Below are 6,948 nucleotides of genomic sequence, written 5' to 3' on the forward strand. Positions count from 1 at the left end.
TCTGAGTTTCTGCCTCCTACCTTCCCCATCTTCACCACGTGGCTTTCAGGCCTTTGCCCTGAGCCCTCTGCCTCTCCTCCCTGGATTTCCCCTGGCTGCTGCCTCACTGGCTTCACACTTTCATTCCAGTGTCATCTTCTCAACGACACATTTGGGTGTACATACAAACTTCACTTCCTCTTTATTTCCAAGTCTTTCTTCCATGTTTCATTTTTCCTTCTTAGCATTTGTTGTTGTTTAGTGTGGTGGTGGTTTAGTCGCTAACTCGTGTCCAACTCTTGTGACCCCATGAACTGTAGCCCGCCAGGCTCCTCTGTCCATGGGATTTCCCAGGCAAGAATACTGGAGTGGGTTGCCATGCCCTCCTCTAGGGGATCTTCCCCACCCAGGAACTGAACCCAGGTCTCCTGTATTGCAGGCAGGTTCTTTAGCGACTGAGCTATGAGGGAATCCCCCATTATTTATTATGTATATTTTAATTATTTTTGTTGTTTGTTTTCTTTTTCCTCCTCTAGGAAGTAAATGTCATAAAGACACATTTGTTCATTATGGTTTGTGTGTGCACATGCGTGTGCGCGCGCACACACACACACACACACACACACACACACACATAGTCTTCCACTTTCAGGAAAGACTAAGCCCACATTGATCTTTCTTTCCTTCCTTCTTGCCTACCTTCCTCCCTCTCTTCTTTCAGCTTGCCGAAGGTCACACAAAAAGTTAGTGACTAACCAGAAGAATATGAACCCCAGTTTCCTCAATTTTTTGCCCTTGCCACCACTCTTAAATAAGAATGTCATCAACCATGAAGAAGTAGCCTCACAGGTTTATATTAATAAATATCAACTGCCGGTTGAATTTAGATTTCACAAAGCTTTTGAACAAAGCATGGACTAAGGCCGTATTTTAAACTCGGTAGTACAGTATTTCCAATTACTGACATTTCTGAGCAGGTTGGATCGAGATGCTTTGTTCTGCCATAAATTCCTGATGAACACTGAATGCCCCTTTCTAAAAGTCCTTATCAAGTAGAGAACACTGCATATAATATGTTAACATGTGTGTAAAACAGGAGGCTAAAAATGTATTAGGATGTTCTTACCGATGCACAAAACATCTCTGGAAAGACACATGCGTATCTGTCAACGATAACTGTAGGGAGGGCAATGGGCGGCTGGGGGCACAGGTGGGAGAGGTGACCCGTGTGAATGGTGACATCACCATGAGACCCAAGGATACCTTTAAATTCAGTCACAAAAAGAAAACCGAAAACTGTCTTTTGACCCAAACTGTTCAGTCACTGGGTTGTCCCAGGCTTGGCCGGCTCACTGTGTTAGAGGCGAAGCTACCAGGTCCCCAGGATATGTGGCCCCCACACCTGCATCTCCTACAGTCCCCCTTGTACACTCGCTCCAGAAATAAGGGCCCGCCGCTGTTGCTTGAACAAGCGGATCTCGGGGCCGCAAGGGCCTCCGACCTGCGTTCCGTTCGCCTGCAGCACCCCCATGCTTTCGTGGCTCCCTCCGTCACCTCTGGCGGGCCTGCGCTCCACCTTCCCTCACCACCTCGGATCCCCATTGCCCTCTGCTCCTCCTATTTCGCTTCCTCTGTCCTTCGAACACTTCTGTCACTTACTTGTAGGTTTCCTTGCTCCATGAACTCCATGAGCTAGGGACTGTTTTCCTTAGCACCCAGAACAGGGCCTGCCCCAAAGAAGGCACTCCAGACATCATACATGTTTTCTTAACACATCAATAAGTTCATGAATGAATCCCATCGAGGAGCTTAATGCAAGATAGTATTAGAAGCTGCCTAGTTCAGGAGGGGCAAGTAGGTTTCATTCATGGACCGGCTCTGGTTTCAGCTGCTTGGAAAGCTGTATTGAGACTCAGAGACTTTGACTTAGGCCACGGGAACACTGCGGTCAGTTAACGAGTGCTGATCGTGGACCCAGGAGGGAAAAAAGAGCATGCATGTCCCATAAAGGTAATCTGGTCAGCTTAGCCAAAGAAGTGGCCAGATCAAGAGCACTGTGAGTGAAATTCATTTTGAATAATGACCTTGAAAAACGTGACTCTGTATGTCTAACGGCAAGAGAATCCCTCTGTTTCACGTTCCACACGTTTGCCTGCCTGGCTGCCTCGCTGCTGAGAGATTCCCTGCTCAATAGTCTAAATCGAATGTTCCAGAAGTCTTAAACATCAATTTATTTTTAAGCAAAATGTATTTGATTGGCTCCAAAATCAGTAGCAATTGTTTTTCAACTCATGGATTCCTGCCAGTTCTAGGAACTCAACTTGAGATTAAAATTTTCAGTTATCCAGTAAATGGGAAAATCTGGATTTTAAAAGAAGCCGATTAGATTTTGAGCATTACATGAGACTTTTGGTGACAAGTAGCAGAAACAACCCAATATAGCTTAAGGAAAAGGACGGATTTGATGAGTACCTTCTTAGAATTTCACATGGGGTTTTTACTTCCTAAGGATTGAGGGGCCCAGCTGTTCAGTAGCCCCTACAACTCTTAATATTTTGGTTTTTTCTAACTTGGGGACTTCATTTTTCTCAGAGCAACTTTCTTTACCAGCCATTGGTAATCAATCTCACACCCAAATTTGACACGCACAAGAGGACCTGGATTTTTAAATTCAGCTCTAGCCTTTGGCTCAGATGGTAAAGAATCTGCCTGAAATGTGGGAGACCCAGGTTCAATCCCTGAGTGTGGAAGATCCCCTGGAGAAGGGAGTGGCTACCCACTCCAGTATTCTTCCCTGGAGAATTCCATGGACAGAGGAGCCTGGCAGGCTACAGTCCACGGGGTCGCAAAGAGTCAGACACAACCCGGTGACTAACACTAGACTCTCTTGGCCTTAGCACCATCTTCTGAGAAACCTCCACGCTATGAGAGCCAAGTGGAGAAAGAAGCAAATACACAGGCTGAAGTGCAAAAGAAGACAGAAAAGGCAGAAGTCCAAGTGAACTTGTAGACCTATGGCAGCCACGGGAGCAGAAACAAGGGAAGCCTTGTTTCTAGGGACGATGGTACCAATTTCTGGACTGCATGCCTACTGTCTAGAACTTGTCTCAGTGAATCTGGAACATCTGGGGCCATTCCGATGGCCTCGACCACCTCTGAGAGACCCACCTTGCTCGTATCAAAATGGCCCCTTCTGGCCTTTGCCCTGGACCTGTGGCCATCTGGACTAGTTCTGGTCTCAGCTGTGGCTGAGTGTAACACGTGTATGAGAAATCATCTCTGTTGCTGTCATAGCTGGAGAAAAAAAGCGAATTCAGCTCTGATTTGAAACATCCCAATAAGTTGGCGAATGGGCCAGACATGGGTCACAGGCTCATCCATGGACCAATCAACTGAGCCACGTAGGTGGGACACGAGTCTGAGCAAAATCCAGGAGATGGTGAGGGACAGAGGAGCCTGGCATGCTGCAGTCCAGTCCGTGGAGTCACAAAGAGTCACACACGACTGAGCGACTGAACAACAACCAAGGTGGGATAGGGGACGGGTTCAAATTAAAGCAGGGATCCATTGGTACCTGAGGAAGAACATGGAGACTCCTTGCTAGGAATCAGAGAAGTTGGGGCTGGAGAAAGGCATTTTTCAGGCAATCCGAGGTGTGGGGAGGGGAGGGGGGCTTCCTCAAAGCTGAGACGTGTGGGCAAGTACACTGGGCAAGTAGACACTGGGGCCAGTTCCGCCTGACTGGTAATTATAAGCTGCTTTCCACCTCTTCCTCCCTTCCCACCGCTAGCCTTCCCAGCCCTCACCCTAAACGCTCACTGGCTTTTGGTCCCACATAGTTAGCAGCGGTCCTCTTCTGAATCAATGATGCCGATGGAAACCATATTGTTACTGTTTTCTGGGATGACCCAGCTTGGCACAGGCCACTCTTGCCAAAGTCACCTGAAGCGATGTGGGTGGGGGTGCTCTTTTCCTCATGAATTATTCCACCTGCAGTTGACTCACGCTTTATTTTACTTCCCTTTTCACATCTGTTGCCTGGCTCAGCCCTCTGCCACCTGGTATGACTATTTTTCCCCTCTTCCTTCCATATTGAACAGCCCCATCCTTCCCCCCCACCATGGTGGGTGGGGGGGGCACAGGCCCCAGCAGCCCTGGCCATGTGTCTGCTTCCTCGTAAATAGTCAAGACTTGTGCAGTCTTAGCAGGAGACGGGCCTGTAGCAATCAGCCGATCCAATGATTTATCTTCCCGGGGAGAAAAATGAAGCTAAACTAGTATATCTGAATTTCTCAAGGTCGCTCAGGACAGCAGGGGCGCAGGACAGCTGAGGTCTTGGTGCTTTCTGGTACCTAGCACAGTGATGGTGCCGCGAACTGGACAAAATGACCAGCCAAAAATAGAAACAGAAGGTGGTTCAGAGAACCACTCAAGCAGTTCCTCCGGTCCTGTGACTAAAATCCCCCACCGCCATCATGTTTTTCTTATTCTCTTTTAAAATAAACCTGTCCCGCTTTATGGACACGTGCACTGCAGGATTCTCACCAAGGCAGGACGGGCAAATAGTAATCAAGCCACTGTCGTGATCGGTGGGGAATGGGAAAAAACAAAAAAACACCCCAAACCAAAACCCTCAACCAAACAAACAAAACACACATTAGTGATGGTCCCTAACCATGAGAAAGTTTTCAACCAGTTTGGGGAGAGAGGGCAAAAATATTTGATTGGGTTGAGGAGATCGGGATGTGATGTCATCAAACACACGTGGAGACCAGGTTCCCAATACTGCCCTAGCTCTGCCTCTTGTCTTTATCTCATGTAAAAGAAAATGGAATAAAAACTTCCTCCAACCTCCATAAAGATGCCCCCAGACCTCTCCGGTGTACTCTAGAGGTGGAATAAACCTAATTATTACGGGAAAGGGGTAGATTCCATGTCCCGGGATCTCAGAGGATGAGAAGAGTGTTTGGGGAGACTGCTCTCCAGGGCTGTGGTTAACACCCACCTTCTGACATCATCAGCTCACCTGACTTACGAGAAACTCAAATCCTGTATCCGGGGCGGGAAGAAGAGGACCAGAACTCAGACTGCCTGGTTTGTCAACTTTCAAGCGATCATATGGAAGCAACAGAGGCACTCGGTTTTTAAAACATGAAATAGCGTTACAAGGCTCATCACCAAAAATAGCCCCTTGCCTCAGCTGTCATCCTTACCTGAAAGGCAGTCACTTTCAACTCAGCTATATCCGATGCCGTTTGCTTTCCTAGTATATGTCATGATTATGCTGCTAGTTCTTGACTTTTCCTTCTATGGATATCTTACTCCAGAATATGAGATTCTAGCTTCCTTATTACTCTCTCTCCCAGTTATGTAACAATTTTTATCAAATCAATATTCTGTGTTTACGTCAGTAATGTAATAATGTAATGTTTACATTGACAATGCAAACATCGTTCAGAGAAGTGCCACATAGCACATGGTGATTACTCTTTTCTTTCCCATGTAACTTTTTGTTTTTCCTGGAATTAATAATTGCCACTTTGTTGTTGTTACTATTGTTTACTTGGTTTTCTATGTGTCTTTAATTTATCTTCTAACTATAAATTATAAAATTATAACTTAAGCATTATAAAATTCTTAATATTAAAAAAACTCTTAATATTATAAATAAGAACATAATTCTGTAACTAACAAGAACTATTCTTCCTAATACAGTCAAACGTGTCAGTCTCTTATTTTTTCCTTTGAATGTCTCCGAGATTCAGCAATCTTGGCTTTCTCTGTCCTCCAGAAAGCAGATATGGGCTGCTTTTTCCCTAGGTTTGCCTCACAGCTATGATTTGGAAACTTTCCTTCATCTTCATTCTGGGAATTCTTTCCACCTCTCTCCTGTCTTTGGCCTATTTTTCAAGGATCTTGATTTGTCTCTTCCTTTGGTAGGGAGGAGTACATCTTCCAGTAGCTTTTTGAGAACAGGGGAATGGCAAGTGAATTTTTGAGACAACGAATGCCTGAAAAATATCTTTATTCTGTTTTCATGATTGCTTTACACTTTGGTTGGGTATAGAAGTCTAGGTTATAAATCATTTTCTCCTTTCAGTGCCTTCGGAAGGCCTTGATCCCTTTGTCCTGCTGTTCAGAAGTCTGAAGCCATCCTGACTTCTTGACTTCTCTGAGTGTGATATACTTCTTTCTGGAAGTTTTAGGGTCTTCTCTTTATCCCTGAAGTTCTGAAGGCTCACAGTGACGTGAAAGGTGTCTTGGTGTGGGTCTGCTTTCACTCTTTGTGCTGGGCACTCATTGGCCATTTTTTAAAAATTATTTATTTTAGTTGGAGGATAATTACTTTACAGTACTGTGATGGTTTTTGCCATACATCCACATGAATCAGCCATAGGCACATGTGTGTCCACTTTCCTCTGGGACCCCTCCCACTCTCCCTCCCCACCCCATCCCTCAAATTGACATACTTCAGTTCTGGGACTCTATCTTCATTTAGTTTCTCTGTTTTCTCTTTTCATAACTCTCGTTTAGCAGATATTGAGCCTCCTGAATTCATATCAGTTTTTTTTTCATCTTTCTTACTTTCCAACTTTTTATCTTTTTATTTCGCTTTTATTCCCTCAACTTTACCTTTCAACCCTCTGGAAGAATTTTTTTTTTTCTATCACATTTGTAACCTCCATGACGTCTTTGTTGTTTTCCATACACTCTCTCTCTCGTTAAAGGGCATCCTGATATTTTTAAAAAATTACTATCATTTTAAAAATGAACACAGTAAGTTTTTTTTTAACCTCAATGTTATATTAATAGTATTTTTTCTCTCCCTGCATTGCCTTTGTTTCTTCAAAATGCTCCCTTTTTCCCTCCATTTGTTTTAGTCTACATTTTACATTGGAGGATTCCCTCAAATATTTAATTTTTTTTTTTCTTTTGCGGCACTGTGTGACTTCTGGGATTTTAGTTTCC

The sequence above is a fragment of the Cervus canadensis genome, chromosome 31 (genome assembly GCF_019320065.1).
Source record: "Cervus canadensis isolate Bull #8, Minnesota chromosome 31, ASM1932006v1, whole genome shotgun sequence".
Classification (NCBI taxonomy): Eukaryota; Metazoa; Chordata; class Mammalia; order Artiodactyla; family Cervidae; genus Cervus; species Cervus canadensis.